Below are 26,824 nucleotides of genomic sequence, written 5' to 3' on the forward strand. Positions count from 1 at the left end.
TGAGCATATGAGAAATTTTTGGTGAAACTCTTGTTTCCTCACCGTTTTATTATGGAAAGTCTTGAGCGCACAGAAAAATTGTAAGAATTTTACAGAGGACACCCCTACACCCATCACCTCTGTCATACCACTAACAATTTATTACAGTTGCTTTTCACATATCTGTCCATCTTTCTATTCATTCATCAACCCATTGTATTTTTTGGATTCATTTTAATGTAAGTTGTAGACATCAGTACATTTTATTCTTAAATATTTCTGCATGCAGACTACTAACTTGACATTATGTATGTTCATAATTCTTTTCAATTAGAATTTGTGATCTGTTAAATGCACAATTTTTAGGGTAATATTTGATGAATTCTGGAAAATACACGGGCTAAGCAAAAAAGGTACAGAATATATTCATTTCCCCATTTCTTCTTTCCACTCCATCTCCAAGAGGCAACCATTTCTTTGATTTATTTCACCATAGATTAGTTCAATCTGTTCTAGAACCTCATAAAAATGTAATCATATGGTATAGACTTTTTTGGGGAAAGGTTTCTTTCTCTCAGCGTAATGATTTTGGGATTCATCCATGTGGTTGTGTATAACACTAGTATTTTTTTTTCTTTTCCATTGCTGAATATACAACAGTTTGTTTATGTTATGAATATACCATGGTTTGTGTATCAATTACCCTGTTGATGGACACATGGGCTGTTTCCAGTTTGGAGCTATTATGAATAAAACTGCTAGGAACATTCTTGAGTAAGTCTTTTTATACACATATGATTTCACTTCATGGGCATATGTTTGTTTTGGAAGAAACTGCCCAATATTTTCCAAAGTGGCTGTAGCATTCTAAAATGTCACTAGAAATGTAGGAAAGTTCTGACAGATTCACATCCTCACCAGCATTTGGTGTTGTCCATAGTTTTAGCTTCAGCTATTTTGTTAATTGTGAATGAATGATACACCTTATTTTGGTTTAAGCTTACATTCCCTGATAGCTAACGATTTTGAACACTTTTTCATGTGCTTATTGACCATTTGTGTATCTTCCTTAAAATCGTTGGCTCATTTTTAGTTGGATTGTTTTTCTTTTCATCATTGAGTTTTAGGAGTTCTTTAGACAGTTTTGATAAAAAATATTTTCTTCCAATATGCAGCTTATTCATTCACTTTCTTAAGACTGTCTTTCAATGAGAAGGCATAAATTTGATGAAACAAATTAATTATTTTTGATTCTTTTATGTGTATTGCCTTCTGCATATAAAGAAAACTTTACATAACTTCAAGTCATGAAGTTATTCTTTTGTGTTTTCTTCTAGAACCTTTATAGTTTTTAATTTTTGTATATGTTGTGAGGCTCCAAAGTTGAGATTTATTTTTTTCCTAAAGATAACTTGTTCCAGCACCATTTGTTGAAATGACTTTCCTTTCCACATTGTATTACTTTGATGTTATTCGTCAAAAATTAATGGACAATGTTTGGGGACTTTCTATTATATTTCAGTAATCAGTCTTCCTATTCTTATTCCAATACCATATGTTCTTAATCACTATAGCTTTGGAGCAGGTTTTGAAGTCAGGCAGTGTAAGTTTACCAAGTACTCTTCTTTTTTTTTTTTTTAAGATTTCTTTTAGTATTCTAGATGTTGCACATTTCTTTATAAAGTATTGAACCAAGATGGCAAATACTACAAAAATGCCTTGTAGAATTGTTTTAGGGATTGCATGGAATCTAAAAATCAATTTTGGGGGAAGTGATAGCTAACACATAGATTGAGTCTTCATGCCTCCCCAAAAGGGAGGAAAAGGTATATTCTCCCTTTTATTATAGATTTGGGGCTTTTCAGGTTTTCTATTTTATCTTGAGTCAGTTCTGATACATTTTGTTTCAATAAATTTACCCGATTTGTCACATATATTGGCAAAAAAGTCTTCACAATATTCCCTTATTTCCTTTAAGTATGGATAGGATCTACAGTTATGTCCCTTCTTTTATACACATTATCCCTAATTTGTGTTCTCTTTTTTTTCATGAATCATTTAGAAGCTTATCAAATTTTGGAATCCACAAACTAGTGTATTCATTCATTTCTTTGTTGTTTTTCTTTTCTCTATGTTATTGATTTCAGTTCTTATCTTTATTATTTCCTCCTTCTTACTTTGTGTTAACTTTCCTTCTATTTTTAGCTACTAAAGATAGACCTTCATATTATTGAATTTGCACCATTATTTCTTAATATGAGCATTTAAGTTTCCTTTAAAGCACTGCTTTAATACCTCCTGAAGGTTTTTAATATGTTATATTTTCATTAACATTCTGGTAAAAATAACTTTCTCTTTCCTTTATGATGTCATTTTTGGCCTGTGATTATTTAGGAATGTATTCTTTAATTTCTTTCTATATGGTTTTTTTTCTAGATATTACATTGTTGTTGATCTCTAACTTAATTCCATTTTAGTTTGAGAACATATTTCATAGTATTTTACCTTTACTCATACCTGTTTTATGGTCTAGCATATGGTCTCTCTTGGTGATCATGCCATGTATGTGCTTGAAAAGAAGTTTTGAAGTCATTGCGTGTAATGTTCTATCAGCATCAATTTGGTGAAGGTGATTGATAGTGTTGTTCAGATCTTCCATGTCAATCTTAATGTTTGGTTTACCTGGTCTATTAATTGTTGAGAGAGAGGCATTAAAATCTCCAACTATGATTGTATATTTGCCTATTTTCCCTTTAAACTTGTGAGTTTTTAAATTTGTAATTTTAAGCTCTACTTAAAGGCATACCCACTGTATGATTGTTATGTCTTCCTGAAGAATTTGCCCTTTTATCATTATGAAATCTTCTTCATATCTCCTAATCCTCTTCATCTTGAGGTATACTTTATTTGACAATAAAAGCCATTCCAGTCCTCTTATATTAACTGTTTGCAAGACATATATTTTCCCATCCATTTACATCCACTTTCCTATCTGCATCATTATATTTCAAGAACACTTCCTATAGAATGTGTATAGTTGGGTCTTGCATTTTTATTTATTCTGAAAAATCCCTGAACTTTTTTGGAGTGTTTAGTCAATTTACACGAATGCAGTCACTGAGTAGTTTGATTTGGTCCATCAACTTGCTGTTTACTCCACCTGTTTATTCCCCTCTGTTCAGCCTTTCATATTTTATTTTGAGTTAAAAGGATACAGATATAGATATAGGTATTTGGGTATATCTATTATGGTTGCTCTAGATTATTATTTATACCCTTAATTTTTTTTACAGTATATTTACTGTCAAAATTGTGTCACTTCATATGTAAGAATCTTGAAGATTTGTAGGTCTATTTACCTTCACCTGGTCTTTTGTGCTACAGTTATCATATGTATTATATCTAAATATGTTATAAATTGCATAATACAGTACTCTAAGTTTTGCTTTAAACCATCATATGTATGTTAAAGAAATAAAGAAGAAAATAGAGTCCAATATATTTACGCACATATTTTCTCTTTAGTCTTTCCTAAAGATTCAAGTTTCCATTCTGTAGTATTTCTGTTTAGCCTAAAGAATTTAGTATAGAGTACACCTGTGAAACTACGTAGGTAGATATATTTACATATTTCAATAAAAAGTTAGACATGAGAATATACACATTTGGAAAAAATTGAGTTTACCAGGTAACTCAGTACATGTAGAGAAAAGATTTTTTCAATACAAAATATTATGGTATAAAGAGAAGGGTCATTTGAATTTTTCATCACTTTCAAGTGTATTATCCATAAAATTTATCTTAGAAAAAATTATAGACCTGTTTCAAAAATATTAAAATCAAAACCACATTAAACATACATTATTCAGGGACTTCCCTGCTGTTCCAGTGGCTAAGACTCCATGCTCCCAATGCAGGGGGCCCGGGTTCAATCCCTGGTAAGGGAACTAGATCCCACATGCAGCAACGAAGATCTCGCGTGCTGCAACTAAGACCTGACACAGCCAAATAAGTAAATAAATGTCTAAGAAAATACATTCTTCAGAAAAATACTAGTAACATATATTTGACACAGATACAGCTAAGAAGTAGACCAAAGCACATGGATACTTATCAACCTGCTGTTTTATTTTAAAATTAAGATAATCAACATAAAGAAACTTTTTAAATTGTGCTTCAATGATCACAAATACATGCTGTTTTTTGGAAAGAATTTTATTTTTGAAAATGATTTTTGAATAGAATTATTTTATAGGTGTATCAAAATAATAACAAAACCAATTGATTTGTGTGTGTATATACATATGCGTATATACACATATCTGTGTCCATATATACGTATTTATATGTAATACATACATAAATGTATATATAGTATATACACATATACATATTTTTCTTTTTAAAAGTCATGTATACATAATTTAAAAAATTATTTGTCTTTCTCCCTACCATTTATTCTCAAATGTGTCCTAGTTTTACTGACAAATGATACGATCGCCTTACCTTTAAATTTCCAGCAACCACAGGTAGGAAAAGATTTTTCACAATTGCTTGCATAGACAAGTACTTTCTATTCCACCAAAAAGAGGCGAATTCTACTTCTGTTTAGGCCAAGGCTCTGGACCAGGGCTGAGCAGAGCAGAGCAGAGCGGTGGGTGCCGTCCTAACTCCCTGGGCTTCCCCGGACCACCAAGATTGGGCCCTGCACTTTGTGAGATGTGTTCCCCAGGTATAGATCTCAGGCAGGCCCAACCCTGCAAGCAAACCTGCTGGAGAATGTTTTCACTGGGAACTGACCTCTTCTTGCCCAACCTTGGAGAAGATGCTCAGAGAAAGCTGTCATCACTGTTACCTGCACCTGACAAGTCATAAGATCCAGAGAGAGGGAAGGCTCAAAGGCACTGATAAAACCCTCCACGGGATTGGCAAAGAGCAGGTCTACTGGACCTAGTAGTCTTGAGCCTGTGGGCTGTTGGTAGTGATATTATTGGTGCTTCTTTTTTCTTTTTGTTCTGATGTATGCAGGGGGTAGGAAGAGGTTGAAGCGCAAGGAAGTTTGCCCCTGCTCTGTGTAGTCTGCTTGTCACCACTTTTCTGCAGCTAGGTTCTTATGTGTCTCTTTTAATTTGAAATATCAGTTAAAGTGTATTTTTTTAAAAATGAATAGACTATTTTCATCAGTTTTCTGTTTGCAGAAAAATTAAGCAGAAAGTACAGAGTTCCCATAAATCCCCCTCACACACGGTTTCCCTGTTGTTAACATCTTGCACGAATGTGGTGTGTTTGTGACAACGGATAAGCCAGTGTTGATATATTATTCGTAACTAATGTCCACAGCTGACATTAGCCACTGGACCACCAGGAGCTCTGAGTTTGGGGGATGGGAGAGGTGAAGGGGGCGGGTCCCCGCAGCCCAGGATCCAGGCACAGACGCGGAAAAGCGCGGCCACAGTGGGAAGGTCTACATGGCCACAGCAAGGGGGTGAGTGGAGTCACCAGGGGCAGGGCAGGGTCCTACCTTTGGAGAAGGAAAGAGGTGATGTCTATGGGGAGGTGGTCTTAGGCTTAGTCTTGACAAGTGAGGAGACAGTTTTGATTCCATATCCGTCTAATAACATGGTGCCTTTGTTTCTGATTAGAGTATTTGTTGCCTGAAACACTGGCACTGCTGACGTTCTGTAATCCGTCATAGGAAGGGCATCTGCCTTTGTGACAGGTGCTCACTGAGAATATCTACCTCACGGGACCCCTAATCCCCAGAACGACCGGTTCTTGGGTGGGAAGTCTGAAGTCCAGAGGACATTTGTGATCATCCAAGTCACACAGCTGCCAGTGGGGATGTGTTTGAACTGCCAAACAGATTGGTGAATTTTAGTGTTGGATTTGGGTTCCACCATCAGCCTATACCTTTCCTTGGGGACCCCATTTATGTTCATGTTTCCTAGGACATGGGTATCCAATAGATGAGCTGGACCAAATTAGCATGTGATTTTAAAAAAATATTTCAATAAAGGAAACAGCTCTAAGATGTTGTTCACTAATTTTAACTCAGTCAGTTCTGCTCAAAAAACATCACTTGAGCACCTGTTATGTACCAGCCAGTCTACTGGGGGTTCAGGTTATCAGGTTAAACAAGGTACTTTTATGACAAAACATAATTATCAAATATGCTTTGAGAATCTCTAATGTGCCTGGCTTGACAGATAGAAAGTGAACTCAGGAGCGATTGAAATTTTACATTTAGGAGATAGGCAGTTTGCTCAGTTTTGCTGTTTATTAGTCCTCACGTGTTAGGGCCGTGCCTCAGTTTCTTTGTCTAAGAAGTGGGCACGAGAATATGTCCTCCTTTTTCAGGTAGGTTCCCTTAAGACCCAAAATCTTCTCTGTTATGCAAGCCATTTGAAATTTATAGAGTTCTAAACAAATGCAAGCCTTGGTTATTCTGTGTAAGATATTTTCCTGTCTGCAGCTCACAGCTGAACAATACTCAGGATTCTTTCCACCTTTTTTGAGTATTACAGGCATAACTTGCAAAATTGTAAATACAAGGCCTCTGGGTGTCAATCAGTCCACGGTACAGCCCATGATGTTGATGGATCATTCTGTATAAAGTTGTTTGGGTTCCCTTCCTATTGTGAGGTGAGCTTTAGGAAAATGAATGATTCAAGTGATGGTCCATCTGCTGAGGCCATAAATTCTCAGACAAATTTCCACAGAACCTGGAGGCACATTTGTAAATAGATGAGATTGAAAAGGAAGCCCGGGTCCTGCTCCCCGACAGACAAATGCCTCTCTGCGGGCTGTTGAACCACGTGGGGCCCTGCCTTGATTTACAGCTGTCAGATGGGGACCCTGGAGAGAGGGGGTGAGGGCACCCTCTCATCCCAGGTTTGTCTATCCTTGACATCCAGCACCAAGGGCACAACACCACTCAGCCTGTATCAGTTGTCAATGGCTGCATCGCTCACACCCAGATCTCAGAGGCTAAAACAACACATGATTGCATGATTCCCAGCTTGGGGAGCTGGTCCCCCTGCTGGTCTCACCGGGGCCCACTCAGGTGGATCACAGAGCTGGTGGCTCAGTGAGAGCTGGGATCCTCTGGGATACCGTTCCATTCTTCTCTGTCCATGTAGCCTCTCACCCTCCAGGAGATGGAGAGCAACACACACCATGATGGCAGAAGTGCCCTGGAGGGCGGAGAGAGGTAGAGAGAACCATAAAGCCTAAGGTCGGTCCTCAGAGCTCCAGTGGCGTCCCTTCTGCCACATTCCCTTGGTTCCAGCAAAATCACAGGGCCACTCCATCCATGGAGAAGGATCCTCCAATGCAGCTGCTGCATGTGGCCCCTCTTCCTCCAGACACCTTCAAACTGAAAAGACCAGCTACCTGCCCAGCTACTGCCAGGGACAGTGGTGAGATGGGTTGGGGTGGGGGTGGGGAGGGAGTCATCGCAACAGACCCTCCCATTCACAGAGGGGAAGAGAGCACAAAGCAGCCACAACCTGCAAGGCCCTGCCAGGCTCATGTTACAGGCCCCTAGTGTCTTTCTGAGGGTCCAGTCCTGTTCCCAGGGAGCGGTGCCCTAATCCCTTGTCTTCCGTGAATCTTGGCCCAGCCCCGTGAGATGCCCTGGTTAAGAAGAAACTGCACAAAGAAGATATGGTACATATTTACAATGGAATATTACTCAGCCATATAAAAGAACTAAATAATGCCATTTGCAGCCACATGGATGGACCTAGAGATGATCATACTAAGTGAAGTAAGTCAGACAAAAACAAATATCATATGATATCACTTATATGTGGAAACTAGAAAATGATACAAATGAACTTATTTAAAAACCAGAAACAGACCCACAGACATAGAAAACAAACTTATGGTTACCAAAGGGGAAAGGTGGGGGGAGGGATATATTAGGAATTTGGGATTAACAGATATACAACAGTACTGTATATAAAATAAACAACAAGGACCTACTGTATAGCACAGGGAACTATACTTAATATTGTGTAATAACCTATAAGGGAAATGAATCTGAAAAAGAATATATATATGTGTGTGTGTATAACTGAATCACTTTGCTGTACACCTGAAACTAATGCAACATTGTAAATCAACTATACTTCAATAAAAAAAAATAAATAAGTAAATAAATAAATAGAATTTTCAAATTTAAAAAAAAAAAGAATAAACTGCAGCTGAGCAGGTCTCAATTCTTCCTGCCTTGAAAACACAGAGGGTCCAGAGGCCTCTTTCATTCACTGTCAATTGTCAATGTCCCTTAAAAACCTTCACCGCACATCCCATCAGCTACCGGCACCTTCTTTTGCAGACAGGCCTCTCCTTAAGAAGACACCGTAAGGACTCTTAGGCCCTTTCTGGGAGGGTCTACTGGTCATCACGTTACATCTCTAAGGGCTGCAAAGGGAGCCTGACAGCTACACAGGCCCTTGATTTGGCTGATGTTGTCCTTGTACTTATTTGCCATCTGAATGTCCTTTGCCATGAAATAGCTCCTCATGTTTTTTGCAGCTCAGATTCTCAGCCTAAAGTTGGTCACTTTCACAATCAGCTCACACAGAAGACCCTGGCCCCATCCTCACTATGGACTCCCTAGTGAGGATGTGATGTGATGGTAAAAGCATCTTCTCCACGCCAGCTGATCTTCATTTCTCCCCAGGGGCCATTCAAGACCACAGGGCACACACACAACGGCAAGGACGGGGGCACTTGAACTCTCTCTCTGCTCCATGTCTGTGAGGGAAAGGGAAGGAGATGCAGTCTCAGGACAGAACGAGATTCCAGGCTTCCTGCGGACACTCGGGATGAGAACATGGCGGAGTTGTGTCCGGCTGTAATGCAGGCTTGCGGGCCACTCCCACACTTCCTCTGACATTGCATTTCTTGTCATGCTTCCAAGATCAAATCAACAGCTTAGGTGGCCCAGACCCACTGAGAACCCCCCTAAGGGCTGGCCTCCTGCACCCCCATCTTTTGCATGAGAAGCAAAAGGAATTCTGTGACAGGTTTCATCCCATTGCTTTCAATTAACATAAAACTTGATTTCCTTTCTACTGGCATAATGGTCCAAATTCCTGGAAAGACTCATTTCCAGGATGACCAGGGCCTCATTCAGGCAGGTTCCTATGGAGAAGCCTGCAATGGGCAAGAGGAGACGGTGGAGCCTGAGAGATCCCTGCTCAGATAAACACTGTGCAGCTCCATTGCGGCCATGCCTGCCCTGATGAATGGCATTATGTGAGTTCCTCATTTCTCATCCTGCAAGCGAGGACTACAGAAGCGCCTTGAACATGGGAAGTAAACAGGATGGGCAAACAGGATGGGCAATGTCGAGCTCAACACAGACACAGTCCTACTAGAGGAGGCCGGCGCCCACGGAAGGTTCTAACCCAGTCCTCCCAACAGGCCCCAGGGGAGACTTTGGCTTCTAAATGCTTCTTTTTCAGAATGCCCTTCTTCCCCAATGAAAATACACAGGTAGATAGATAGATAGATAGACAGATAGATAGATGGCTAGATAGACAGACAGATAGACAGATAGATAGATGTAGGTAGATAGATATAAAAATAGATGATAGATAGATAACAGATAGATAGATAGATAGATGTAGGTAGGTAGATGAATAGATAGAATATAGACAATAGGTAGATGATAGCACAGATAGATAGAGGTAGGTAGATGGATAAATAGGTAGAATATAGACAATAGGTAGATGATAGGGTAGATGATAGATAGATAGATAAATAGATAGATAGATAAAATGCATCCAAGCACCCAACTTTTCCGTGGCACCAGCGAAGAATCTGAAGTCACAACTCCTAAAACACTCCCACCCCCCTCCCAGCCCCCCTGCTGCCCCCTGACCCTGCCAATAACCTTGATGGCTCAGGGCCAAGGAGCAGACACATTGCCAGGCATCAGATCACATCTGTGTTCGTGGAGCTGGCTTTTAAAAACATATATATATATATATGTTTATATATATGTGTATATGTTTACATATGTGTGTATATATATATATATATATATATACACATATATATAAAATAAGTAAAGCAGGGATAGCGGGGCGTTGCTGATTCTGTGAATACTTGCTGGAGACATTAGTAATTTTGGCATCACTGGAGTGACAGTGAAATGCTGTTTTCCCTTTATTGTAATTAATGTTGATAGTGGTGACAATCCCCAGTCCTGTGTTTATGTGACATGGAGCGTATAAGAACTCCCAGAACTTTCCAGTTTATTCATCTGTACAGCTCACAGAGCAGGGGGTGGGAGAAGGCATTGGTGGCACTCATCCGAGAGCCTGGCAAGAAAATGAGACAGGATGGGGACTCAGGAGACCAGTTCTCTCTTCTTGGCTCGGCTCCTATTTACGCCCATGGCCTCGGGTGAGGTGACGCATTGGTCTTCTCAGAGCCTCGGTGTGGTCTTCTATAAAATGGAAGGGTTGGATGCTTAGGACAACCTCTCCTGGACATGATATTCTTGTGTGAGAGACTAACTGCATAAATCAGAGCGAACGTGCACCTGTTATCTTAATTATCTGGAAGTCTCAGGCTGAAGGGTCTGACAGATGAAAGAACTGAATAAATGCATCAGGCACCATTGTCATGACAGTTTCCTGATCTGTAAAATGGGTCTTCTAATGAGCTTTTTGGGAAACTTTTTTTCCAGGAATTTAGACCATCATACCAGTAGAGAGGAAATCAAGTTTTTTATTAATTAAAAACAATGGGATGAAACCTATCACAGAATTTCTTCTGCTTCTTGTGCAAAAGATGGGGGTGCAGGAGGCCAACCCCTAGCTGGGGTCCTCAGTGGGTCTGGGCCACCTAAGTTTGGAGGTATTCTAAGATTCAATGAGATGAAATCTTCACAACACCTAATTCAGTGCCAGACACATGGTAGACATGAAATTGCAGACACCTAAAGCTAGGTTCATGCCCAGGTCCCACACCAACTAGCCTGCTGACTTCTCTCTCCCGTGAAAGAGGATGGATTCTGTCCAGTTGCCTGGGCCCCCATTACAGCGAGGGGCCAGAGCATGGTGAGAAGATTTGGGATGCCGTTCAGAAGTTCTGAGCTCTGGTAGTTGTAGGCTTGGTTCTGGGCTTGCCTGGCTCTGAGACCCCCATGTGGTATGGTAGCTGCATCTCTCAGACCTCTGTTTTTGCATCTGTCAAACGGCAGCTCAGAGAAAGGTGGCAGGGCTTGGATCTGACTTCAGAGCCTCTACACCCCACTCCTGGCTGTGGAGCAATGGTTTTTCACAACCATGAAGACTTATCCATGACCATGATGGCTTTCGGCCTTTCCCCCACGTGCCCTCAGGAACACGAGGATATCACAGCAGGGTATGGAAACGATGCTGCTTCAAGCTAAGTATCTGAAACATTTCCACTCTCTAGCTCCTGTTTTTGCAGAATAGTTGCATTTATTTCTTCTCATTATTAAAAAAATATAGAAAACAGTCAATGAAACCCATGAACTTGGGCCTGGGGTATGGATTCAGAGCCCGTGAGCCCAAGGAGGTAAACAGGGCCATTCCCAGTCCCGAGGATCCTCTGCTCCTCCATCCAGGGCTGGACTGCAGAGCTCCGGCCCACCCTGGCTGTGCACTCTGACCCCAACAGTAAGCAGCTTCCTAGAAGCCTTTCTACCAAAGCAGCATTGAGGCCTGGGGGCTTCTGGATTCCAAGGAAATGGGGCCGTGGGTTTCCTCAGGGTACTGTCCCTCCTACCAGACTCATAACCACCTCCAAGATCTCTATTTTGGAATGTGTGGAAGTGAGGTTCTCCCACCTCAAATGCTGCTTTCACCATGTTCTGTATGAGTTTTAAATTTGATTTTCACAGCCATCAAGGTTTTGCAATATTATGAGAATTACCATTAAGTGTGAGATGCAGCTCGGGAGATAATATTATTATTAAAAATATTAGTCTGTGCATACTCACTTCTTTGCTCTTCATAATCCTTCCTGACAGGAAACCTAAGCAAGATAGATTATTATTATTTTGTTATTATTACTCCCATTTTTCTATTCAGAAAACCGAGGCTCAGCGCTCTTTCCTCCGGGGGGGAGGAGGACATTTTTCTCCTGGAGGTGGAGCTAGGTCTCAGTCCTTTTACTGCGTTGAGTGGTGCCTCCCACCCCCACGAATATGTCCAAGTCCTAACTCCCAATGCCCGTGAATGCGACCTTATCTGGAAATGGGGTCTTTGCAGATGTATTAAGTGAAGGATCTTGCGATGAGATCACCCTGGATTAGGGTGGCCCTGGATCCAGTGATTAGTGACTTGTAAGAAGGAGAGAGACACAGGGGGAGGCCACGTGGAGACAAGAGGTGGAGAATGGAGTGATTTGTCTGCCCTCCAAGGAATGCCAAATGTTGCCAGGAGCCCCTTGGAGCTGGGAGAGAGGCGTGGGATGGATGCTCTTAAGAACTTCCAGGAGGGACCAACCCTGTCGACCTCTTTTTCTCAGACTTCTGGCCTCCAGGACCAGAAGAGAGAATAAAGTTCTGTGGTTTTACGCCCCTCGGCTTGTGTTAATTTGTCATGCAGCCCCAGGACCCTAACACATCCTCATCCACAGCCGGGAACCTCCCTGCCCTGCATCCCCACCTCCTGTTGGAATTGCCTGTTGGCTGAAATCCTTTGGAGGAGAGTCTGGCTGGCTCACAGTGGGAGCGCAGGGGCTGCTTCATCCGCACTGAGTTAATGGACACTCAGTGCCAAGGACAGGCCAGAGGTGAGGTCCTGTCCCCGGCTCCTGCCCACGGACTGATCCTGATGGGCTCCTTTGCTGCCTGGTCCCCTCCCCTTGGCCAGATCTGCAGCCTTGCTTGTTGCTACAGCAGAGCTGCTTCAAGTCGGGGACCGATGGCAGTGGCGGGTGGCAGCCCCACCCTGAGCCCGTTGGAGCCTGAGGGGCGCATGTCCCTGGTGGTCCAGCAGTCAATGACGTCACCAGGGCTCCCCTCACTTGTGAGCAGAGATACCGAGGCAGGAAGAAATGAAATCTCTTGTGTAAGGCCACTCTCTGGGATGGAGCAGAGCAGGGCTCAGCCCAGGGGTGCCCTGCTGACACCTGCACCCTGGACCAGTCACATCCTGTCACCTCAGAGTTCAGAGCCATGTTCACGTGACCTGCTGGGGCTGGAGCATGTGCCAAGCTCTGTCGGGAATGAGTGGGAACTTTCTTGACTCCCTCGCTCAGGAGTGAGAGCCCGCTACACCATCATCGCCAATTACAAGAACGTTTCCCTTTATTTAATCCCAAATACCTTCCTTTGACAACTTGTCATGGTACACTTGTGGGGAAACATGCATCCTCTGAACCTTCTCGCTGCTGTGACTTGGGTTGTGATCAGAGAAAGATGATGGAGACAAAATAAGAAAGGGTACATTTTAGAAAGTGGGATATTTTAAAGGCAGTGTGTCCTCAGTCTGAAAGTGTGACATTTGAAAACCACCTTCAATTTTTCTAAAGGAAAAAAAGAAAGGTCTGTTCTAGCCTATGGAGAAAATGTATAAAAGTATGAGAGTTTTGCCTAGAGAAAGTAGCATTTTCATTTTCTCTCTTTGAGAAGTTGAGTTGCAAGAGAAAAATCAAGATTCAGTCCGAAGAGACCCCCGAGCATCAGGAAAGAAGGCAAGATGATGGGGGGGTCCAGGTGGCACCCCAAAACCCCTGCCCCCCAAGGGCTGCACCCTTAGATGCTGGGTCCACAGGGTCAAGGAGAAGGGAGGACTCGTAGACATTATTCTGAAGGTTTCAAAGTTTTGATCTAAGTGGGGTCCTTTATGCCCTGAGACACAAGAGGCCCTGTCAGACCTGGTGGGCAGTGGGACTGCCCAGGCGGCCGGGAAAGGAGGCACGTGTGTCCAGGGCTGGACTCTCTTTCTGTCTCTCTCTCTGTCTCTCCCTCTCTCTCTCTGTAGCTATGGGGTGAGCACGTGGGGAAAATTCATGAGATGTCTGGGGAAGGCTGGCGGGAGGGATGGAAGAAGGGTGCCCTCAAGGCCAGGCTGCCCCGTGTAGCTCCCCGGCTGCGATGGGTGCATGAACGGCTGGACCAGACCAGCGGCAGTGATGCTTCCTCCTCACGCGTGATTCCAACCATCTCTGCCAGGGCTGTGGGGCAGACCCCACCCCACGGGACCTGCACCCCAGGTGGGCAAGCAAGACGGGCGGGTGGTCCTTGCTATGATAGAGACAGCAGTGGGCCAAGGAAGCAGGATGGCTTCCCGAGGAGGCGCAGCCAGGGCTTCACTGTGCAGGTGAGCAGGTTGGTGTTGGGAGGTGGGGTGATGCGTCCGAGGCTGGTCCAGGGAGACAGGCCTCAACACGGGCAGCCTGGGGCAGACCTGCACGGGGCTTGGTACGAGGGCCCACGACCTGCCTACAAACCCCGGCTCACACCCCAGGGCCCAGCATCATGGGGGCTGCAGGAGAAAGGGCCTGAACCCACCATGCCTTGGGGGCAGCCAGTAAAGCTGGTGGTCCAAACTCTGGATAAAACCCAAGTGCCTGGAACTCTGCCAGCCAAGATGCCTGAGCTGCAGTGAGAAGGGGGTTAGGGAGTTGTCCCCACGTGAGGACCTGCCCGAGGGTCACCTTCAGAGATCCAGGCAGGCGCAGAGCAGAGCTGACTGAGTCACTGGCCCTGAACAGGCTGTTTGCCTGAAATGAAATATTATACAATCTTTGTGAATTGGAGACTCACAGTCAGGAATTTTCATAAGCACCCCAGGACCGGGAGAGCTTCCTGGAATCGTGGCACAGATTTTGTGTTTGTTCTTTGTTGTTGTTTTCTTTTTGTTCTGGTTTTGTTTCTACTTTTAGCATCTCTAGAAGTCCTGCCCAGGGACCAGCCCAGGCACAACGAGAGTGCAGGCAGGGGCTGTGCAGGCTTCTCTCGTGGCCTGAGACCGCCCTGGCCGCAGACTCTGCACATTTGGACTGTAGAAGCTTTACAAAGCCTCCCGTGACTCTCTGTGGACGAGAGGACGAGCAGTGCCTTTGCCTATTCCATGAGAAGGAGGCAGCTATGCGCAAGGGTGGGATGTGGCTTCACCGTGGACACACTGGCTTCAGGTTTAGGAGTGGGGCTGCCTGACCCTGAGCCCTCCTTAGTCCCTCCCCTCACCTGCGAGTGACCATCAGGATTGGATGGCACATGCTCGTCACCTGCACAGCAGCCGTGATCGATGAGAAGCAGCCTATGTCATTGTCACGCTCGAGGACAGAGAGCTCCCTGAGTCCCCAACCAAAGGAGCGGATACATGTTTCTCAGCTTGGAAAAAAATCTCTGGTCCAGTGGCGCTTTGCTCTGGGGAACCCTGTTCACAAACGTTTATTTAGTGCCAGATGCGCGTGCGAGAAGCTGAATAATTAGATGGGGTCAGACATCGGAAAAGGGCCTCTTGCTTCCCGCTCTGGACCCCAGTTTTCGCATCGGCAAGTGGGGATGCTGTTAGTGCCTCCCTCCCAGGCAGGTGGGGAGGAAAGAAGAAGCTGATCCATCTTAGTGCTTGGACGGGACCTGTTACGTGGGAAGCGCTCAAAACACCGTAGCTGTGAGATGTCGAATCCCGCCCTTGGACCCAAAAGTGGCCCAGCATGAATGGAGGGATGTGGAGGTGAAGGCCACACGGCAGGAGAGGCCTGGGGTCCTCCTGAGCCAGGGAGAGGTGTGGCTGCCTCCGGTCTGGGGACCCTGAGGTCCTTGGAGTGAAGGGACAGCCCACCCTGTCGCCGGTGGGTGGCTCCAGGACTCATGTTGAATGGCGATGCCACCAGACTCAAAGGGGAGCCACCGGGGGCGGGATTTGTGGCGGGCGAGAGTTCAAGTCAGGCCGGAGGTTCAGAGCCTGGACGGAAGATGATCTTGGGGACGGGATCGTTGTGTCCTAGGAAGGGAGGATGTCTCAAGTTGTCTCCTGGGGCCCTAAGGAGCAACCCGAGGGCCAAGGGTCAAATGTTCAGGGAAGCACCTTACCGAGAAAGAGCTTTGAACGTCCGCTCTGCCCCACCAGGGACGGGTTGCCCGAGACCCACCCCAAGTTCACCGGACACAGCGAATGGTCATGAGCACAGACCCCCAAGGGCGTCCCTGCTACACCGAGAGGCAGCAGCGAGACCCCAGGCAGCGTAGCTGGAGTCTCTGTGGGCAGGTTCTTCCCCTCAAATGCTGTGGCCTTGAAGGCCTCTGAGACCATCCACGCAGTCAAGTGCAGCACTCGGCCCATACCACACCCAGGCAACTCTTACATTCAGGCTGCCGGCCACTTGCAGGACAAACTGGCAGCCGCTCCTGCAGGGAGCGGGGCTCAGGTTATGGGACCTGCCAGTCCTGGGCTTGGGGCAGGTGACAAATAAATACTATTAATAAGGAACCACCATGATCGGGAGCCCAAGGGCTTCACAAACACCAGCTCTGGTTATTCAAGCAGGCAGCAGGGTCGGTGCCACGGTTCTCAGTTTTCAGCTGGAGAAAATGAGTGTCCCTGTGCTTCAGCGACCTTCCCTGGGTCAGACAGCCCATAAACGCTATCGCTGAGGCAAAGCCAGATGTTATTTGCACGACCTACCCTTGATGTTCACAGCGATGCCAGGCCCCGGTCGCCGCCCTGGCTCTGCGGGGTCTGTGCGAGGTTCTGCCCGAGATGAGTGTGGCCCATGTCAAGCTGGTTCACAGCTGTGTTCTCCGAGTCTGGCCCAGGTTTGGCACTTCATAAATATTTTTAAATGAGCTAATAAATAAGCAGTGGGAGCCGCAGCCGGGGAGAGTGGTGCAGAGTGTGCAGCAGTGAAGGATGGACCTCGGGGCGTGTTAGTGTGTAGGGGCCTGACACGGGAGGCATGGCCTCATCACACAAGCACAAAAAGAATCTGGGCAATGCCAAGGCAGAAAAGACCAATCAGCATGAAATAGCCAGGGAGGGGAGACCAGGAGCACGCGAGACCTGTACAGAAATGAAGGAAGGGGTACACTTACAGAAAACCCAAGTTCATTATCCTGAAAGAGAGCGTGAAACAATTTCAGCAACAGAAAAGGCACTCACTTTGTGGATGTTTATAGACGATGCAGAGAAATCTCTCCAGACAGAGCATCAGGGCAGGGCTGCCCTGAGCTCAGGAGAAGGAAGGCAAGGGGCCCCTTGGCTCTCTGTGACCTTGGGTTTCGTAAGGACGTCCAGGCCTGCGTCTGCCATGGCAGCAAACCTCACAAGGGGCAGACAGACCGTGCCCAGCCATGCAGCCATCTCCTGGGTGCTGGCGGGTGGGGAGGTGGGGGATGGAAGCTTCCTCCTGTCCTTAAAATTAGCTTAGTTTCCAACTGTTCTGAACTATATGGTGGCCTTTGGAGCAGAGGAGAAGGGAGAGCAGGACTTGAGACTAGCACCTGTGCTTTCACTCTTTATTTGTTTTACTTGTTTTATTTCTTTGCCTATAAGCCCCATCATAGGATGCTGGACTCAGCATCTGGAAGTGCATTCCCTGATTCATCAGTTCTCACCTGGACTCTCCTCTGACTTCGTTTTCTACCTGATACTAAAAAGATGCTGCCTGCGGATGGCATTTCGCCCAGGGACAGCCACCGTTTTTAGCAGAATGAACCCATTCCTTCCCTCAGAGGCACCAGCTGAAGCTGAGGCCACTCCATCCTTTGGTGGATGTGTAAGAAAGCTTGGCAGGGGAGACAGGCCCACACTTTGGGAAAGTGGCCAGACACCAAGATGGACTTACTTCTTTTCTTGCTATGATGGAGCAAACATGAGGTCTAGCCATGAGGTAACAAGAGTGACTTTTGGGGGGCCTGGATGAGACCATCCAATTCCCAACCCCACCTGAGTCATGGTCCTTTCAAATCCAATATTGTTTCTTAAAATAAATACTGAAAATGACTTTGAATCAAGGACAAGACAGATATTGGCCACTTAATGATGACCCAGAGATTAATGAATGAGTAAAATATTCTCTGGCTAAATTGTGAGATTATTTTCCAATTTTGCCCTAGAAAGAAGCATTCCATTTATTTAACACAGCACTTGGCATTTTGTCATAAACATGTGATGGCTTTGGGATGCAGAAGACAAGTGACACCAAAGATCTCTGTCATTCCAGCAGGACGGCAACACCTGGGCCGGTGAGTGCGCCCCTCCTCCGCACTCCTACGTCAGTCGATGTGAGGGAAGGGCCAGGCAGGTGCTCTGCTGCCAGGCTGTACCCTTCCCTGTATTGAGAGCCTGATTGATGCTAAGCCTCAGCTCAGATTCTCCCATCATTAGCTCACTTATTTCTCACACTATTATCAGGAGGGCATATTCAGATCCTAGTGTTACAGCTGGAGAATTTGCATCCAAGAGCATCTCCACCAGGCTCGCACACGGGAATTGGAACTCAAGTCTGTGGACTCCAAGTCTGGGCTCTTCCTAAAGGGATGTGGCATCTCCTAGCAGACGTGCAGGCCTTGTCGGGAAAAGGGAGGGCTGCAGAGTTGCCCTCTACCACTCAGGATCTTTCAGAGAGACCCGCTGGCTGTGAGCACACAGCTGAGTCAGCTCTGCCCTGGAGGAAGCACCACCGTCTAACGTGGACTCGGGTGAGGTCCAATGCCTCTTACCACAACCTTAAAGGGGTCGTAAAAAATTACTAGAGTTGGGGCTTCCCTGGTGGTGCAGTGGTTGAGAGTCTGCCTGGCAATGCAGGGGACACGGATTCGAGCCCTGGTCGGGGAAGATCCCACATGCCACGGAGCAACTAGGCCCGTGCGCCACAACTACTGAGCCTGCACGTCTGGAGCCTGTGCTCCACAACAAGAGAGGCCGCGATAATGAGAGGCGCGCGCACCGCGATGAAGAGTGGCCCCCGCTTGCCGCAACTAGAGAAAGCCCTCGCACAGAGACGAAGACCCAGCACAGCCATAAATAAATAAATTAAAAAAAAAAAAAAAAAAGAAATACAACCAAATTAATTGAAAAAAAAAAATTACTAGAGTTATGTGTCCTGCAAACACCAAGGACGGAGGCACTTATATCTGACAGTCACAAGGAAGTTATCACAGATGATAAGACACTCTTTCATCTGCGTCCAGAGGAAAATTGGAATGAGACAGAGGGACAGGGAGGGCAGAGCTGCAGACAGTGAGGGAGGGGCCGCCTAGACGTGAGAGAAGGGAGCCTGGGCCTGGGTCCAGGGCCTTGCTGATGAGCTCATTGGGATCTCCCTCCCCCAACACCGAGGAAGGCTACAGGGAGTTTAATAGGGGCGCAGGCATCCTGTGGGAGGCTCAGGAGGGGTCCAGGGGTCCCTCCTTCTGTGGACCAGCGCTTACTGAGCACGTGCACCCACCCAGCTCCCGGTCTCAGACGACATGCAGATGGAGCTCGGAGGCTCCTGCGCTCGTGAGGGCGGCAGAGGGAAGCTGTGCCCGGGGGAGCGGGGTGGGGGGCGTCTCACGGGGCCCGGAGGCACCTGCCGTGAGCCTGAGGGGAGAAGGAAACAGGGAAGGACAGGAAGGAAATCCTTCTGGAAAACAGGAGTCCCATGGCAAAGGCACAGAGCAGAGGAGAAAAGACCACACATCTGGGACCACGAGCTGCTGAGAAAACGGGGAGATGCTGAGTTCCCCGGAGGCAGCGGGGAGGGAGATGAGGCTGCAGAGGCCACAGCACAGCCCGGCCAGGCTGGGGCTGGGCAGCTGGAGGGAGCCCCGGGGGTCTGCGGGCAGGGCATGATGGTCAGGAGTTTATCTGAGAGAGGACACGTAGAAGGGGCCGGACCAGGCTCAGGGCTGCGATGCTGGTCCAGACGAGAGGCCCAGGCGAGAGGCCCAGCACTGAGGCTGTGCGCAGGGAGGGCAGGAAGCATATTTCAGGGACGTTTAGGTCACATTGATGGAGCACCTGCGTACTCCGGTGACATGAAGAAGAAGGGGGTGGGGGTGGTCCCTGGGCTCTCCTGGGCCCCTGGGGAGGGCGGTTCCACCCCCAAGGGAGCCTGGGAGGAGGGTCAGGGCTGGGGGAGGCGAGCGGCCGGGTCGGGGCGTGTGGGGTTGAGGTGTCTGTCTGTGTGGTGCCCAGTTACATCAGTGGTGGGAGACAGACGCTGTGTGGGGCTGGGGAGAGTCCCAGGGCTTTGAAAAAGGTTTTGGAGGCATCACCACTGGTTGAGAAACTCCCCCCAAATGGCAAATCAAGTCAGGAGAAAGGGACGTGGGACCAGAAGCCAGCAAACTACTACTCGTGCAGCGGACAGAGCTGGGCAAGAAACGTCTGCTGCCAGAGGAGCACACCCACCTCTCTGACCTTCCACCCCATCCAGCTGAAACGAGAAGAAACACATAGTGAAGGAGACAGAGAAAATCCATGACATTATGGGATAGCCAATGAAGGAAAACCCTATGAGCAGACAGAATGCTTGAAGATTTCTGGGAAAAATAAAGGAGATGGAACTGGAAGTCTGCAGAAACTCAGAGTGAAGTCGAACCCAAAATATGTAAAAAGAAGCTATTTTCTTTCCTTTGAAGAAAGTTCCAGAGAAACTGCCAGGGCAGAGGCAACCAACAAAAGACAGGGGAGGGGAGGGTTGGGGAGGGGTGGAAGGTGGAAGGTGCTGGGCAGAGGTCAGGAGCTAGAGGGCATCTGGACGCTGTGTACCCGCCCTCTCACCTGCCCCAGGATGAAGCCCCTGTGGGGAGGGGACCCCCAGGTACAGGAAGTGTCAGGTGGGAGAGAGAAGCAGACCGGACCAGGGCAGCCTGTGACCTGCAATACAACTGCCAGGGAATGAACCCAAAGGCAGGCAGAGCTGATCTTGAGCTTGGCTCGGGGTCCATCCAGGAGGAAGGGTCTCTGAGTCTTGGGTACAGGAGATCCCAAGGGCGGGATCTGTGACCAGAAGAGCAGGGTGTATTCTGGATGACCTGAAGCGCCACCCTTGGGATACCCACTTCCTCCACACCTGCTACTCAAAGGTGGGCCGTGGACCAGTAGCCTGGCCTCCCCTGGGAGCATGTTGACCTGCAGCATCTAAGCCCGAGCAATGAGATCTTCCCTCCCCCGAGACCCGTGCCCACTCTAGCTTAGAATTCCATGCTGACCCCGAGAGAGGACCAGGGCCCCAGCGGTGGACCTGGGGAGTGTTTCACTGGCCTTGCAGATGGGCTGGGTGTTACCCGGCCATGGTCAGACAGCCAGCTCTCTTTTGTGGGTTGTGTGAGGTCAGAGGACCTTGAGAGACCAGTCCCCACTCCCGTGAAGTTGGGATGATCTCGACCCCCCTCATGGGCTGATGACTGGAGAATTAAGTGAGAGAATCTCTGCAAACACAGCAGCTTGGGGGCTGGACACTGTGAGCCTGAATCCCCGTTAGCGAGTCCAGCCAGGACCCACCTCCCACCTGCACCCTCGCCCCATGCCCAGCCCTCTCGGAAACAGACCCACCAGCTTCAAGCACTGGCTTCGGGACAGTCCCCACAACGGGAACAAGGTGCTACCGGATCTCGAGTGTTCAGTGGTCACCCCCTCGCACCCCCAAGATTTCTCCCTGAGCTTCTGGAAGGAGTGGCTTTGTCTGTTCCTCTTGGGGTCCTGATGCCTAAGAAATAGTTTATGTACAAAGAATGCTCAGTCCAGTCACCCCCTTATCCATGGTTTTGCTTTCCCAGGTTTCAGTGACCTGCAGTAAACCTAGTTCCAAAAATATTAAATGGAAGATTCCAAAAATATTAAATGGAAGATTCCAGAAAAAAATAATCCATAAGTTTTAAATTGTGAGTTAAATTTTAAGTTCTGAACAGGGTGATGAAATCTCACACCATCCTGCTCTGTCCCACCTGGGTCCCCAACCTTCGACGTGGTCCAGGCTGATGACCCAGGTTCACCCGAAGCAGGTGGTCCTCCTTCAGACTCATCCAGAAGGTTGGTAGTAGCCTGAGTCTACATCAGGATGCCTCCGTCATTCACCTCACTGCATCTCATCACCTGGCATTGATCATCTCACATCAGCACAAGAAGGGGAGGTACAGTACAATGAGATATTTTGAGAGAGAAAGACCATATCTGCATAACTTTTAAGGTATATTGTTAGAGCTGTTCTATCTTATCATTGTAGTTCATCTCTTACAGTGTCTAATTAATAAATTAAACGTTATCGTAAGTATGCACATATAGGAAAAAACATAGTATAAATAGGGTTGGGTACCATCTGAGGTTTCTGGCATCCACTGGGGGTCTTGGAATGTATCTGCCAAGGGCAGAGGGGACCACTGTTCACTCTTGCTAGAGGGATGTGTGAAGGAAAGAAAAACACTAACTGTGCGCTCAGACATGCAACTATTCCCTTGGTTGGGGAGCCTCTTCCTTCACTCTGCATTTATCATTAGAATGTGGAATTTTCATCCTTTGCCTGAAAACTTCGCTATGTCTCTGCCAAAAACAGCCCTGGTGGCAGGAAGCGGGTCGTCCTGAAGTCAGCCCCCCACGTCTGCGGGGACTGCAGACACGGGGCCTCTCCACCTCCTGCTTCCATTTCTTCATCATTAGATTTCTCTCACAGTCTAACACACACACAGAATCAACGAGAAGAATCCCTGTCTTTATAAAATGATATAAAATACAAACCCGCCTGTTACCCATTTTGTGTGAATGGACAATGTGGTAACTCTTTGCTGGGAAGTTTCTATTTCTCCAGGACAATGGTTCACACTGAACTCATTCTCCATGGGGTTTTATGAATTACAGTGGAGGACAGGAAAAAAAATCCACATGTCTCTGGAATCCCAGAAAACCAGGGCTAAGAGGGACTTTAATGATTTTGGAGTTTGAAAATTTTTAATGTGCTCGGGAGACCACTAAGACGTCGTGATATATTAAGCTTGAAAAACTAAAGTTATTAACTTATATGAAAGCTGATGCCTTGTTATCATAGATTCTAACAGAGACAGGCAGTGCCGGGCACAGAGGTTTCAGCAAATTCGTGGGGGACACCTCTGGGCTGAGACGATTCTGCCCTTGCCTGTCTATCCTCCTGCTTGGGGACATGCCACTCCCTGGGTGTGGAAGGTAGAAGCTGCAGGCGGAGGCAAGGGGGTCCCTCAGAAGTCAAACTGAGCACTTTTGTCCCAGCCCAAAGCCCACAATGGTGACTAGGACATTGGTGGGGGAGTGCACAGATGCTCCTGCTGGACTCAGGAAGTGGGACCCCCTTTCCTACTTCAGTCCTGGCCCCCGTAAGTCACTGCCATTTATTCTTACTGAGCACCGCTGTTTAAGGCCTCCCTGTGGGCCCTGAGGGGGGAGCTGGTACAAGGGGGAATTGTGCATCCCGGGTGTGCGTCCTCTCAGCTTCCCAGCTGACGAGTCTGACCCCCCCCCATCCCCCAAGATCACTGCACTGACCTCATCACCACGGTGGGACGTGAGAGCACATTTCATGCACTCTTTTCAACGACTGATATAGTTTGGGTGAAAAAACATACGTCTTTGAGGCTTAACGTTGCACATCCTTTACCACGGAGATGCGATTATTTACAAACACCAGTGTGCACACACGCACAAGCACTCTCTCTCTCTCTCTCTCAGGGTGGGGAGGTGTTCTTCCCCTCCCTCAGCATCTGCGATTAACCTGGACTCTTAGAGAGTGGGGTGGCATGCCTCGCCTCAAACTCCACCTCCCAACCTGCAGGAGGACTTCTGACAGAGCAGGGACACACGCTGACCTGTGCAGGAGCCGGGTGACCTGTGTGCAATTAGATCACCAAGATGTGAGGGTCCTTGGACCTGACCTCTCCTGGTAGCCAACTACCCCGGCTGCAACACTTCAGAGTCCTCAGAAATAGAAAGAGGGAACCTCGTAGATCATTAGAGGGGGCTGGTGTAAGCTGGGTGCCCACGCTGGAAAAAACAATAAACACACACATACACACACACAAGTACACACATGCACACACATGCATGCACACACACATACATGCATAACACACACACACATGCATGCACACACATACATGCATGCACACACACATGCATATACACATATACACACGTACACAGAATTAAAACAGTCTCACTGATGGCAGCAGGTGCAGGTGCCCCGTCCCAGATCCCACCTTCTTTGATGTGACTTTGCAACTCCTCCCATCAACAGGGGGTCACGGTCCCACCCTCTGAGTCTGGGCTGGCCGAGGCACGTTCTTGGAAGGGCACAGAAGTGCTTAGTGCCAGTTCTGTGCCAACCTGAAGAGGCCCCCCAGGCCCTCGTTCCCTGTCCTAAAAGGCTGACGCCATGGTGGGAGCAGGCCGGGCAGTCTGGCTGGGGATGAGACGCTGCCTGGGGGGGTCTGGATGCCCCAGCTCAGCCCCCATCGCAAAGAACGTTCCTGCAGGGTCCATGGAGCCGCTGCTGAGACCAAAAGCGCCCCTGGGTATGTGCATGCGCCCCGCTGAAACTAGCTGAGCCCTGCCCATGGCTGCAGACCCCCACCCATGCTGGCCGGACTGTGGACTCGTGCGCAGGGGTGAACCACTGCGGGGCCTTGGGAAGGCATGTTACTCAGGGACAGGTAAAGGAAAGGCCAGCAGCGTGTCAACTGGAAACCATGACACAGGGCAACTTCGCGGTGTTCATCCCAGGAGCCTGGAGACTGGGGCGTTGGGCCCAGGACTGAGCTTTCTGGAAGGAAATGGCTGAAAAAGTTTTGAACTTCGAACAGAATGAGCAACAGCCAGGTTGTGAAACAGCCAAGGGTTGGGAATGGAGCAAGCAGATGGGGTTGTTGAGAACAGGTAAGAGCTGAAATGCACACAGCAGGTAGGTAAGCACTTTACGTAATCAGCACCTAATCTTTAAAACAGCTCTAAGGGTGGGGACTATTCTCATCCCTTTTTGCAGGAGAGAAAGACAGAGACACTGAGCTCCCCAAAGTCATAGAGCCCATCCCCTTCCAGGGTCAGAGCTCCCTCCCGGCCTCTGTCTGTAAAATGATTCAGAGCGCGCAGCAGAGGCTCAAGACAGGTGGACCAGATGGACGTTGGCCCTTGAGGGAGATTTGAGAAAGTGGTTACCGGAAGGAGCCTGTGTCTTGGATTTGGAAGGGGGGGGGGGGAAGCCATGGGCATCACTCCAGGTTGTGTCCAAGGTGGGCTGAGTTTGACAAGGTTTTGAGATGCAGCTCAGCTGGCCTGACAGCTAGGCTGGAGCGCGGGGGCTGGGCATCACTGGAGGAAACTTGAGCCCCCTTGGCTGAGAGGGGGACCCCCGTCTGAGCCCGTTCCTGCTCCCGGCTCCTAGGGATTCTGCTGGAGTCTCCTTGACATTTGGAAATCTCTGGGTCCAGAACACCGCCTCCTGGATTTCTCGTTGTCATCGAGCGATTTAGAGAGCTATGGGGTCACCCAGCCTTGAGGAATTTCTGAAGAAAAAGAGGGCATTTGCAAATGAGGACATTACCCCCATCACCAAAGAGAAGATCAAGGAACAAAGAGGTTAATTAATTTTCTCTGAGGTCTCACTGAGTGTCAACTGCTTACCTGGACAAGAAAATTTAACTCTAATGATTTTACGGGTGACGCACTCGGCGTCTACCCTCCTGCTCCCCACGTGGCCGTGGCATGCCCCCCACATTCACCAGCCACTCCTGCGCCCACTCCTTCTACCAACGACCCCAGAAGAAGCTCTCAGTATAATGTTAAGATTGATGAAGCTCCCTCGTAAGTGCCAGATCATTTGATCCTGAGACCATGCCCACGCGACAGGCATGTTTACGACGTGCATTTTGCAAACAGCTGGCCTGGACGGAGCTGCTTCTGCACACAGGGTTCTCCAGCGGCTGGGAGTCAAAGCGGTGCTGCCTTGGGAACCCAGCCGGTCACTCTGGGGGACGGGTGGGATGGGCCCCACGCTGGGTGCCTGGGATTCGGCTCCAGATGCCTGGTGGGGAGCAACTGAGTGGTGAGAAGAGGCGTCAAGGTCTGGATGGGGGCTGGTGAGGAGGCCCCAGGGAGGCAGAGAGGCCCGGAGGCATCGCCGTGGGTGTGCGCCCTTCACTGTGGCACACGACTGGGGATCTCCAGGGAGCCACAACTTCCCTCCTGAAGCCACAGACTCCCTCCCCGTGGCCTGGTCAGCTCTGACCCATCTAGGAGGTCTCTGCCCCTATCACTGTCTCCTTGAGGCTCCTGATCTGAGGGGAGCCCCAGAAGCCTGGCTGGAGGCCCTTCCCGGCGCCCCAGGACTGTGCTCTCACTTCCGGACAGCTCGCTGCCTGTAATGTAGCTTCCTACCTCTGGCCTCTGGGGGCAGGGCTCCCTGCATCTTATCCCACAAGTGCTCCCCGTGGCGTCACCAAGTTCCTGGGAAACATCATCACTCAGTGAGCGTCTGCTGAGTGGGGGGATGTTGGGAGGATTGAGTGAATATGTTCCCCGTCTGGGCCTCGGGGTTGGACATATACCAGGTGCTCAATAAACACTTGCTTGATGAATGAAGGGAGTTCTCAGCTGTGTGACTTGGGCACTTTAGTAAGGCTGTGACTTTGCTTCTTTAGTAAAAAAAAAAAAATCACTTCTGCAGAGAATATGAGAGAATGATCCTGAGGCCCCCATTAGTTTCTGTGATGGGCTGAACTGTGGCCCCCAAACACACCAGGTCCTGCCCCCTAGAACCTGCGACTGTTCCTCTACGTGGTAAAAGGGACTTGCACTTGTGATTAAATTAAGGATGTTGAGATGGGGAGATGGGAGCTGGTTTTGGCATATCCAGACACCCTGTAAATGCAATCACAAGGGTCCTTAACCAAGGG

This window comes from Balaenoptera ricei, chromosome 10 (genome assembly GCF_028023285.1).
Source record: "Balaenoptera ricei isolate mBalRic1 chromosome 10, mBalRic1.hap2, whole genome shotgun sequence".
In the NCBI taxonomy this organism is placed as follows: domain Eukaryota; kingdom Metazoa; phylum Chordata; class Mammalia; order Artiodactyla; family Balaenopteridae; genus Balaenoptera; species Balaenoptera ricei.